The sequence below is a fragment of the Jaculus jaculus genome, chromosome 11, assembly GCF_020740685.1.
Source record: "Jaculus jaculus isolate mJacJac1 chromosome 11, mJacJac1.mat.Y.cur, whole genome shotgun sequence".
In the NCBI taxonomy this organism is placed as follows: domain Eukaryota; kingdom Metazoa; phylum Chordata; class Mammalia; order Rodentia; family Dipodidae; genus Jaculus; species Jaculus jaculus.
Window position 1 is genome coordinate 101888177 of NC_059112.1, and position 13133 is coordinate 101901309.

At 46.8% G+C, this 13133-nt stretch overlaps 1 protein-coding gene and 1 non-coding gene across 2 annotated transcripts in view; one reads left to right on the forward strand and one right to left on the reverse strand.

Annotated features, from left to right (window-relative positions):
- The window catches only part of Snx29 (sorting nexin 29), a 459228-nt gene that overhangs the window by 241249 nt on the left and 204846 nt on the right, over positions 1-13133 (reverse strand). The gene's annotated exons all lie outside the window — the stretch shown is intronic.
- LOC123453413 lies at positions 12904-13007 on the forward strand. The gene has a single exon (XR_006632806.1). It is a non-coding gene; the product is annotated as a U6 spliceosomal RNA (small nuclear RNA).

Below are 13133 nucleotides of genomic sequence, written 5' to 3' on the forward strand. Positions count from 1 at the left end.
TCACATCCTAAAACATAACACAAAGAAAGTCACCGTAGCAGGACTAACAATACAATGATCAATAAAACAGCTGTTGCCGTGGGAGTGTGAGACATTGTGTGGCCAGTAAGACTGTTAAAGAGAAACATTTAACGATGAAAGTGTTCATGCTACAATCCCAACTGAAATAAGAGACCGCGAAATGGCAGGCATGGAACAATGCACATTCGTTGTACACAGACGCGCGCATGCGAAGAACGAGGGTCGGAGAGGCCCTTCAACAATCTTCACTGGGTGGCAGAATCCCACGTGATCTGTTTCTTTCTTTGTCTCAGTCATAGTTTCAGAATTCTCTCTAAACTCTTTAACATCAGAAAATAAATTTCAGATACATTTTTTTTTTTTTTGGTAGAAATAGCCTTGATTAAAACATCCACATTATGGGATGGGGAGACGGCTCAATAGTTAAAGGTATTTGTTTGCAAAACATCCACATTAGGTCAAGCGTGGTAATGCTTGCCTATAATCCCAGCATTCCAGAGGTGGAGGCAAGAGAATCAGGAGTTCCAGGGTATCCTAAGCTACATAGCAAGTATGAGGCCAGCCTGGGCTGTATGACCTTACTTTAAAAAAAAAAGTTAGGACTAGAGAGATGGCTCAGCAGTTAAGGTGCTTGTTTGTAAAGCCTGACAGTCTAGGTTCGATTTGCCAGGACCCACCTAAAGCCAGATGCACAAAGGGCTGCATGCATCTGGAGTTTGTTTGCAGCAGCAAGAAGCCCTAGTGCACCCATTTTCTCTCTCTTTCTTCCTCTCTCTCCTTGCAAATAAATAAAATATTTTTTTAAGTTCACATTAGTGAAAGTTTATTTCACCACAATTTGTTGGAACTTGAGGTTTTGGTTTCTTTCAAAGCTACATATTTGTTGCATGTGTATATGGTGTGCATGCATGTAAATACATATGCACATACATGTGTGTGAGGCCAGTGGTTGATGCATGTATGTGGTGTGCATGCATGTAAATACAGATGCACAGGCATGTGTGTGGTGTGCACGCATGTAAATACAGATGCACATGCATGTATGTGGTGTGCAGTGGTTGACGCATGCATGTGGTGTGTATGCATGTAAATACAGGTGCACACACATGTGTGTGGTGTGCATGCATGTAAATACAGATGCACAGGCATGTGTGTGGTGTGCACGCATGTAAATACAGATGCACATGCATGTATGTGGTGTGCAGTGGTTGACGCATGCATGTGGTGTGTATGCATGTAAATACAGGTGCACACACATGTGTGTGGTGTGCATGCATGTAAATACAGATGCACAGGCATGTGTGTGGTGTGCACGCATGTAAATACAGATGCACATGCATGTATGTGGTGTGCAGTGGTTGACGCATGCATGTGGTGTGTATGCATGTAAATACAGGTGCACACACATGTGTGTGGTGTGCATGCATGTAAATACAGATGCACAGGCATGTGTGTGGTGTGCACGCATGTAAATACAGATGCACATACATGTATGTGGTGTGCAGTGGTTGACGCATGCATGTGGTGTGTATGCATGTAAATACAGGTGCACACACATGTGTGTGGTGTGCATGCATGTAAATACAGATGCACAGGCATGTGTGTGGTGTGCACGCATGTAAATACAGATGCACATACATGTATGTGGTGTGCAGTGGTTGACGCATGCATATGGTGTGTATGCATGTAAATACAGATGCACACACATGTGTGTGGTGTGCATGCATGTAAATACAGATGCACACATGTATGGTGTGCACACATGTAAATACAGATGCACATGCATGAGTGTGAGGCCAGTGGTTGATGCATGTATGTGGTGTACAAACATGTAAATACATATGCACATACCTGTATGTGGTGTACTGTGGTTGATGCATGTGTGTGGTGTGCATGCATGTTAATACAGATGCACATGCATGTGTGTGATGTGCAGTGGTTGATGCATGTATGTGGTGTGTATGCATGTAAATACAGATGCACATGCGTGTGGTGTGCAGTAGTTGATGTATGTATGTGGTGTGCACTCATGTAAATACAGATGCACATGCATGTATGTGGTGTGCAGTGGTTGATGCATGTATGTGGTGCGCATGCATGTAAATGCAGGTGCACATGCATATATGTGAGGCCAGTGGTTGATGTTGGGCATCTTCCTCTACCTCACACACAAGTCATTGACTAAACACTGGCTGCCACCAGCACTGCCTTACAACCAGGGACAACTGAGATGGCCTACCTGGTGTCCCCCCTTTTGCCTGGTATCCCCCAATCCTCCTTCTGTCAGGACAGAAGCCAAGTTTGACTCAGGAAGGTCACACGCCAGGCCTTGCACACATCCATGTGGTGTGGATGGCAGTCAAATGTGAATGCAAGTATCACATGGGCCTCCCAAGGAAGTTTCTTAAATAAAGGACTGATCCATGGGCTCATGACCTCAGCTGCCGCTCTCTCCCATGTCTGCCCCAGAACACAGATACAATGACAGCCATCTTAGAGCAACTGAGGTAAAAGCAGAAACAGCCTGCAGAGAGATGAAACAAGCCAGAACTTGTCCCTCTCTGAACAACAGGGTCTCTTCTTTGCTAACAGCGGCCAAGCACAATTCTAAAGTCAAGGGCCTGATAATACCATTCCTGTGTATACCATGGGGAGTTGCAAACAGCTCTGGGAGGAACCCCAGAGGCTCATCAGATACACCCATCCTAAAGGTTCCTGGGAGGAATGGGGCAGAGGCAAGGAGGAAGAGCTCTAGGCTCCCTGTATATTGCTTTCTTCCTTTACAAACAAGGTTCTGGAGATTTTGTCAGTTAATTTAAATTTTCAAAAGTCCTAGATGCTCAAAAGAATGGAAACAGGGTCTCCAGATGCCTGCACACTCACATTTGAGCAGCATTACCACAAAAAGGAGAGAGCGGCCCATGGGTCCATCCCCACAGAGTGCATCCACACCAACAATGAAATGGTACCCAGCCACCAGGGAGGAGGAAACTGCCACATGTGGCAACGGAGATGAGCCTGAAGACATGGTGCTGATGTCTCCCGCTACTCCAAGCCCTCCCCAGCCCTCAGAACCAGTTTCAAATAGGCTTCCCAAGGCAACTACCAATCACCAGTCATTTTGCCCAACCAAGCAGACGTTCACTGCTGAAGCACAGCAGATGGGTACTTATTTACTAAGATTTGTGTTGGTGTGATGTGAGGAAACCAGAGGTATAAAAATCAAAACTTACAGCACTGGGAAATAAATATGAAAAGCAGTTCTGGGTCATCTATACAACCAAAGGCAGCATATATTAAAAAGGAAGCAAGAGCTTGAGTTTTAAATCATATATATGCCGCCCCTCCGGGCAGGAACAAGTCCCACAGAAATAGAAAACTGTACTTTTCCAATAACCCTAAATTGTTATTTATCTCTGAATCCTCATCTCTTACTATTCAGTTCCCTGAGGTTTCTACACACTGCCAAAGAGAACTGTGATTCTAAGTCAGAATCTATACTCCAAACACACAGATCAAATCTACAACCTATGTTTCCATCCACTGTTTATTGTGTTTAAGTTTCCTGTTCAAAACACTGATTAGTTTTCCTTTCAATAACAGAGGAGTGGAGTGCAAATCCTTTCTAGCCAGAGGTTTTTCCGTTTCTTTACTCTGTTATTTTGAGTCTCTCCACTAAAGCCAAAAGCTGGAACCCTGAAGAGCACGGCCTGGTTATGCAAGTGAAAACACACCAGTGTAGGAAGTTAATGCGGGAAGAGGGTGATTTTCAAAATAAAAGCTGCAGCGAACCCCAGCCCAACAGCACAGCAGGGTCTGCCTGCGCAGCTCCCACGGGGCCAGCCAGAAATGAACCTCCAGATGAGAAAACAGATCGCCATGGCTTCCTAACCCAACTTCTGATGAAGAGCTGCGGGCCTGAGGGACAGGTGGAAACCATGAGCACTGCGGGGCGCAGCAAACCAGCTGGTCCTGGGGTGATTTCTGCCAACTGTGGGGCATGTCAGTGAAGAGGAACTTATCAGTTTGTATCTATCTTCCTTTCTTATTAAACACCAGAGATGGGAGACAGAGGAAGGAGACTAAACAGAGCAGACAGAGTGCTGCTTCCAACTGCCTCTTCGAGAAATTTCAGTCCTGAGTGAAAACAGCCTACTGTGAATCTAGAGAGAGAATAAAGAACTCTCCACCCAAAGACCCCCCCCCCCCAAATCTTTATGCTGGAGCCAAAGGGTGTTTAATCTCTATCAAGCCATTTGAAGCCTCAAACTAAATGACAGAGGGGCCGGGGAGATGCTCATTGGTTAAAAGCACTTGTTTGCAGGCCTGCTGATGGTAGTTGGGTCCCCCCAGCACCCACATAAAGTCAGATGCAAAAGGTGGTGCATGCATCCATGATCCCAATGTGTCTACAACAATGGGATATGCAGTCAGGAGAGTCCAGAAGCTCTAGACCAGCACACACAGCACAGTGGCTCAGTGATTGTCCTCTGACCTCCACGCCCAACCGTGGCATCTGCATGCCCATACACACACACACACACACACACACACACACACACACACACACATCATACATACATATACACACAAAGATTGTTTAAAAAAAATAGCTAAATGAGGGACTGGAGGGATTGCTTAGTAGTTAAGGTGCTTGCTTGCAAAGCCAAAGGACCCAGGTTCGATTCCCCAGGACCCATGTAAGCCAGATGCCCAAGGGCAACTCAAGTCCCAAAGGCTTTTGCCCTTGCTTTTGGGGCTGAGTAGCGCACCTTTGGCAAGGCCTAAAGGATCACTGTTTTAAACAATCGAAAGAGGGGAAAAAAATCTGTGTCTCCTATGTGAAGAGGAGCTCAGACAAAGAATCATTTTCTTTGGGCAAAGGCCCTTAGGAGGGAATGACTCTGGAAACTGGAGAAAGGTCTGGTCCTGCGGAGCCAGAGCAGAGAGGGCATCTGGCGGGTCATGTGGAGGAGAGCAATGAGTGCTCACCGAAGAACTAAGCAGAAGTATAATGATTCAATTAAATGGCATACAGTCATGACCAGCATGCACATAATTGCTTAAAAACTAAACTAGCTAACAGATATGGCGCGTTGCATGCTCCAGCACCAGTGTAAGGTCAGAAACAAGAAAGCGGATGGTGGGCTGGGAGTCCTCCTGGGCCACACCCCCAGTGTGCCAGGAACTGGACTGGCTCACCTAACTTGATCTTCACAACAGTGCTCAGGGAACCACCACCATGCCTATTATCCAGACCAGGATTGTAAAGTTCAGGAAAACAGCCTACTCAAGGCCCACAGATCAAAAGTGACCAGCCTGACCCCACAGCGTCTCCCTCTAAGGTGGCCCAGAACGAGCACACTGCTTCCCTGCAGGCTGCATGAAGCCTTGGGTTTACTTTACAGTGATCATTCCTCCGAGGCTGTAGGGAGAATTACATTCTCTTGAATCCCAGACTTCCTCAAGTTTCACCTACCCCACGATGATGCTAATTGGGAGATTAAAAATCAAAGTTGTTCTTTTGTTTACCAAAGGAACCCTAAGCCTGGGATTCAAGCCTTAAATCACAGCTACTCCTGAAGTCTGAAGTCGTGATGCCATAGGAAGAAGGAACGAACGGCAGGGCTTTTCACTTCCTCACACTGTTCCCCCTTAACAACCTTAAGCCCTTCAAAGACATGAGGCTTCATCCTCACAGCAGACTGTCAAAGAAAGTGTCAATGCCAGACCAACTGCTACGAACCAAACTGGAGACCTGTCAGAAAGGGGAGGGAAAGAAAGGCAGACTCTTCCTACTCGCTGGAACTTGGGGCTCCCTAAACCAAAGACCTCAGAACCCGTGGGGAAAACCCCCAAAACTTGTATGCTGTGTTCCAGGCGTGATGGAACTGCCTGGAACCCCGGCACTTGAGAGGCTGAGGCCACCCTGGACTACGCAGTGAGACCCTGTCTCAAGAGGAAAACAAAACGGCAACTGGATAGGTGGAGGAGGAGTGGATGGACGGGGAGCCATGCGCGCCAAGGGCGAGAGCAGACAGCTCACCAAGACAAAATTGTGTCCACTCAGAGCAAGAGCTCCATGCCCACAGTGACTTCAGAAATACAAAAACTACAAGGTAGGGGAGGAGCGCTTACAACGCTGTCTTCCAGACACGAAGTGGCCTTGATATTCATGAACTCATAGTGGCTACCTACACAAGACCTGCACAATAGGAGGTGGGGGAGGGGGAGAATGACGTCAAAATAGAAGAGAGTCTAATTGGAAAGAAAGGGTTCAGCAGAGGAGGAACTGGGGAGAAGAAACAGGTTGCAGGAAGGGATCGTGATCATGGTATATTGTCTATATTCATGGAAGTTTTTTCTTTTTTAAAGAGATTCTTTTTATTTATTTATTTGAGAGAATATGGGCGTTTCTGGGCTTCCAGCCACTGCAAATGAACTCCAGATACATGTGCCACTTTGTACATCTGGCTTACATGGGACCTGGAGAATCGAACCTGGGTCCTTTGACTTTGCAGGCAAGTGCCTCCACCGCTAAGCTGTCTCTCCAGCCCATTCATGGAAGTTTTTAATAAAAAGTTTAAAAGTAAACAAATACACAGGGATGAAGAGATGGCTTTGTGGTGAAGGCACTTGTTTGTGAAGCCTAAGGATACAGGTTCCATTTTGCAGTACCCACATAAAGCCAGATGCACAAAATGGTGCATGCATCTGGAGTTTGTTTGCAATGGCTGGAGGCCCTGGTATGCCCATTTCTCTCTACCTCTCTTCTCTCTCTCTCTGCTTGCAAATAAATAAAAAATAGCTAGGCATAGTGGCACATGCCTTTAATCCCAGCAGTTGGGAGGCAGAGGTAGGAGGATTGCCATGAGTTTAAGGCCAGCCTGAGACTACATAGTGAATTCCAGGTCAGCCTGAGCTAGAGTGAGACCCTACCTCAAAAAAAACCAACATATATATATATAGTGTGTGTGTATGTATGTATGTATGTATGTGTATATATATATATATATATATGTGTATATATATATATATATACACATATCGTGTATATATATATATGTATATATATTTTTTTAAATAATAAACACACTGTGTTTATAAAGGAGAAAAAAATCTCATGGAGGAAGTTCTGCTTTTTCTAGTAAGCTGACAAAGAAGTAAGCTTTGGGGCCTGACAGGGAGCTTGACTCCCTAATCAATGTGCTCCAGCTGCCTCGTTGGCCATTTAACCTTTACATGACCTGTTAGAAGGAAAAATAAGGACTGGAGAGATGGCTTAGCAGTTATAGCATTTGCCTGCAAAGCCAAAGGACCCAGGTTCAACTACCCAGTACCCCTGTAAACCAGATGTACAAGATACAAGGTAGTACATGTGTCTGGAGTTTGTTTGCAGTGGCTGGAGGCCCTGCTGTGCCCATTCTCTATCTGCCTCTCTTTCCTTCTCCCACTCTCTCTAATAAATAAAAACAAAATTAAAAAAAAAAAATAAGCTTTCTAGCCAGTCACGGTGACACACGCCTTTAATCTCAGGACTTGGGAGGCAGAGGCATGAGGATCGCCGTGAATTCGAGGCCACCCTGAGACTACATAGTTAATTTCAGGTTAGCCTGAGCCAGAGACCCTACCTCAAAAAAACAAAGAACAAACAAACAAAAAAGCTTTTTTTTTTTTTTTGTCTTTTCTCATTTTGTGATTAGTTTTTTGTATCTTTTTAATACTTTTTGATCAAATAAGCCCAGTTTTTTTTTAATTTTTTATTTATTTGAGAGCGACAGACACAGAGAGAAAGACAGATAGAGGGAGAGAGAGAGAATGGGCGCGCCAGGGCTTCCAGCCTCTGCAAACGAACTCCAGACGCGTGCGCCCCCTTGTGCATCTGGCTAACGTGGGACCTGGGGAGTCGAGCCTCGAACCGGGGTCCTTAGGCTTCACAGGCAAGCACTTAGCCACTAAGCCATCTCTCCAGCCCAGTTTTTTGTATTTTTTATATTTTATTTAGTTATTTGAGAGACAGAGAGAGGAAGAAGCACATAGAGAAAGAATGGGCACCCCAGGGCCTCCAGCTATTGTAAACAAACTCCAGACACATTACATGATGTTGAAATCATGTTTTATATACTTATGTATATATTTGTGTCATGTGTATATGTCCCTGCACATGTGTATATGTGTGTTCTTGTGTGTGCATGACCTTGTGTATGCAGGTGCATGTGTGCACATGTGGAGACAACAGGACAACCCCAAGGGTTCCGGGCACAACCGGCCTATTCTTGGGACAGGATCTCTCCCTGGTCTGAAGCTCATCAATGATACTAGACTGTCTGGCCAGGGATCCCTAAGGGATCTGCCTGTCTCTGCCTCCCCAGCACTAGGATTAGAGGCACATGCCACCATGCTCAACATTTTCACATGGGTTCTGGGGACCAAACTCAGGTCCTCATGCTTGCAAGGCAAGAACTTTAGTGGCCTACCTATCTCTAGCTCCATTCATCATTTCCTTACAATTCAAGTCTTCAGTATCCTTTCCTGTAGCTTTTGAAGTGCACTATGTGTCACTGGTACCTGAAGTCACTCCTGGGCCATGGCTTACTCCTACGTAACCATCGTCAACCTTCCCCTTCTCCTCTTCTACTCTTCTGTGAGGTCAAATTTTTCAATGCCATATATGATTGAGATCACATGGCACTTGTCTTTCTGAACCTGGCTTGTTTGGCTTAACACAATGTCCTGTCGATGCATCTGTGTTATCGCACATGACAGGATCTCATTTGTTTTCATGGCTAAATGGCATTGCCTTGTGAATATGCACCACATTTTATTTGCTCACTCACCAGTTAATGGGCCTGTGGGTTGCTGTCCTTTCTCAGGGTGCCAATGCACATGGGAAAGCAGACGTCGCCTCGATATACCAATTCCATTTCTTGGGAATTCCAAGAGTGGGATTACCAGGTCACAGAGTAGCTCTATTTTTCACTTCTGTGGAACTTTCGTACTGCTTCCCATAACAGGCAGGTGGATTTACATCCTCAGTGCTGGTGTGCAAGGGTTCCCTTTTCTCCATCCCTTCACCAGAACTTGTGTTCTTATTTTTGTTCTTTGTCTTTTTTGTTCTGTTTTTTAATTTATTTGAGAGCAACAGAGAGAAAGAGGCAGATAGACAGAGAGAGAGAGAATGGGCACGCCAGGGCCTCCAGCAGGATGAGCAGGGACCAAATGCAGATAGGATCGTGTAAGTCCTGACCGCGCCAGGGCCTCCAGCAGGATGAGCAGGGACCAAATGCAGATAGGATCGTGTAAGTCCTGACACAGAACATGGGTTTGACTTGAACCGCCACGGAGATCACTAACAGTTTTAAGCAGGGAAGTATGACCGTACCTGCGTTAAAAACAGAAAGAGATTAAAAAAAAAAAAAAAAAAAACACATGCTAGTGGGTACAGAGATTGGAAGCAGAGAGAACAAGATGCTGCTGCCTTCAAAGAAGACATGATCGTGAACTGTGGTAGGTAAAGTGGCTAAACCTGACCTCAAGAACCTACTCTGGCCAACGGATCCAACACTTATCCTGGCCAAAAGGCTGGAACACTGTGCTGAGAACATTCTCAAACTTGGGCAGGGCTCAAGAGAAAAGCATCTCCATCGATTAGTAATGCCTGCATGAGTGCAGGAAACAGAGCAGAAGCACGTAGTGACAGAGACTTCAGCACTCAGTGTCCCCCACGCTTCCAATAAAACCCACCCAGGAGTCTTGCTGAAGTTCAGTTTCCGAGGCAGCAGGTCTAGGGTCGAACCTCAGCGATTACAAGGGTAACGAGTCCCCAGGCAAACAGACCAGCACTGCTGGTCCAGAGAGCTTGGACTTTTTCCTTAGCGCAAACAGCCTAACACGGAAAGGACACTAACAAATGTGGTCTGAATTGAGCTGGTCATTTTTATATGTGTGACTTTCAGCCTGCCACTACAATTAAAAAAAAAAACAAAAACTCCAAAACCATGCCAGATGGCCGGCCATAAAAAGCATCACCCTAGAACATGAGCAGCATTGCAAGTGTGCACTGTCCATCTTCTGAACTAATTGCCACCAGGCTGAAAACCCGCTGGGTTGAAGTCAAAGGCCCAAAACAAGAAACAAGGAAAATGTGAATGTGAGGACTGACCCCAGCAAGGCCACTACTGGACACTGAGTGTTATGGGCTGTGGGGAAATACAAGAAGAGACATGTCAGTTCTCCAGAAAACAACACCCCGTCTGTTGCAGTCATGTTCACATTCCTAGTAGCAATTGCCCGACCAAGAGCAGCTTTTCGGGGGGGAAAGGGATTCATTTTGGCTTACAATCTCAAGGGGAAGCTCCATGATGGCAGGGGGAGATGATGGCATGAGCAGAGGGTGGACATCACCCCCTGGCCAATATAAAGTGGACCATAGCAGAGTGTGCCAAACACTGGCATGGGAAAACTGGCTATAAAACCTATAAGCCCACCCCCAATAATACACAGCCTCCAGAAGGCATTAATTTCCAATTGCCATCCACTGGGGAACCTAGCATCCAGAACACTGAAGTTTATGGGGGACACCTGAATCAAACCACCACCCCATCCCTGCTGGGTCTCCAGCATATGCTGGTGTGAAACCACAAAGTAGTCTGCATCCAGGCAAACTCTGCCACCATGGTCCAGCTCCATCATCCCGAGGAATCCGAACACCATCCTAGTCCAGGTTTCCCTCTCAAAGGCAGACTGGAGAATCAGGTCTGAAGCAAGGACCACAGCAGGATTCCTCCACCTTGATGCAACTGGCCAGCCAAAGGATCTACTGCCAAGTAACACTGCCAAAACTGAAGGCTCCGTCCAAGGTATGCACTTTCACTGAACACCAAAGCCCTTCCCCCACCTACTGTGAGACAGAGCCTTCTTAAGTAGCTCAGGCTGACCCTGAGTTCACAATCCTCCTGTCCCCGGCTCCCTTCTCAGCTCTTCCCCTAAAGTAACCACCTCCTTGTGGCTCCATACACACCCAGCGGGCCAGAGAGCTGCTGCCTATCAATTGTGCAGACTACAGGTCCTTTCTCTCACTCTCCCTTTTAAACTCACAGAATTGCTAAAGACTTAATTTTTAAAGAGTTTATCTTAATAGTGCATACTCGTTTTCAGACTGTTCATTAAGAAGTCATGAGCACACGTTCAAGTGCAGGAAGGTGATTCACACCTCCTGCCGGCACACGACTCACTCCAGGGTTTCTGCTGGGGCTGTAGCACGCCGAACTCCAGACACCATGAGCCCAGGCTAGTCGGCACCATTCTGAGTGGCTGCATTTTGACATTGAACAGATGCAGCACTTTGCAGGTCTTCTGAGTGTTGAATGAGACTGCTCCTTAAGAGCAGAAGGATCATCATCACCGCGATTAACGGCGAGAAGGGAGCGGGACAGCAGAGAACTCTCTGACAGACAGCAGAGAACTCGTTAATAGACAGCAGAGAACTCATTGATAGCAGAGAACTCATCAATACGCAGCACAGAACTCACCAGAGAACTCATCAATAGGCAGCAAAGAACTCACTGATAGGCAACAAACTGAGTCTTTGGATGAGTCAGGCCGCCTCTTGCCAAAACACCCAAGGAGGAGCACTAGAAGCCCACTGGTTTCCAGGGTATAGACACAGCGCTGGACTGTTCCATCCCCTCACACAGATAGCTAAGAGACAGGAGGGCCTCTTCCTTAACTCCCGTGAGCTACCACTGCTGCCCAGGGAATGACAGTGAGTGACAGTGAGGCCAGTGAAGCAAGGGACAGGCTGGCCCCACACATTCTTTTAAATTTTTTTATTTAATTTATTTATTTGAGAGCGACAGAGAGAAAGAGAAAGAGAGAGAGAGAGAGAATGGGTGCGTCAGGGCTTCCAGCCACTGCAAACGAATTCCAGATGCATGCACCCCCTTGTGCATCTGGCTTATGTGAGTCCTGGGGAATCGAGCCAGCGGAGCCAAGAATGACTGGCGGGAAGTTTGGTAGGTGCGCTGGCAGCGGTGCTTTCTGAGTCTTAAACCCTCACATGGCCCAATCCAGAGACCATACCCTGACCGTGGCGCACTCGGAGGAAGTGTATTTCAGAAGCCCTAGTACCAAAAGGCGGCAACAGCCAGAGTCCAGGGGTTGGGATCCAAGATCTAGGTTCAGTTTTTGGTTCGGCCATCACTACCTACAGCATCTCTTCCCCCACCACCGCTGCCCGTCGCCAGTCACAGGAAATCCGCCACCACTGTCTCACTCCCCTCACCTGCTGTGTGACCCGAGGAAAGCTCTCCGTCCTGTTTCCTCCTTGGCCAGACAAAGATCTAGTGCTGCTGGCCAGATGGGAAGGGGCCACACGTGCAAAGTTCTCTGAGCCCTGCCTGGCAGGCAGCATTACTTGAATGTTAGCCTCTATCACTTCCTACCACCTTCTCTACCTAACACCTTGCTGAATAGTGCAGATCAAAGGCAGACAGACAAGACAGACTGGTTGGCATTGCTTGCAGGGAGGTCTGAGAGAGCAGGGCCAATAGTGGCCCCTGCAGTAACCGTCCCACCTTTCCTGGGAGATTTTCTTACAGACCCCAAAGAAGCACTCATGGCACCCAGAAGAGACAGATGAGACAGTCCCAGCAGAGCTTCTGGGGCCTAGGAGGTTCACAAGCAGGAGACAGGCCCAGCAGTTGGGTACTCCCTACAATGATGCCAAGGTCAGGCCCAGCCTGGTGGCACAGGCCTATAACTCCTGCTACTTGGAGGCTGAGGCAGGATTATAGCGACGTCAAGACCAGCCTGGGTTACAAAGTGAATACAAGGCCAGCGTGGGCAACTAAGTGAGATCCTGCTCAAAATAAAAACTGAAGAATGCTCACTTTGGCAGCACATATACTAAAATTGGAGTGATACAGAGATTAGCATGACCCCTGTGCAAGGATGACATGCAAATTCCTAAAGCATTCCATATTTTCTTTTAAAAAAAAGTGAAAAGGGATACGGTCCTTTAATCCCAGCACTCAGAAGGCAGAGGTAGGAGGAGCGCCATGAGTTTGAGGACACGAGACTCCATAGCCTAGGGTAGAGAGAGACCCTACCTT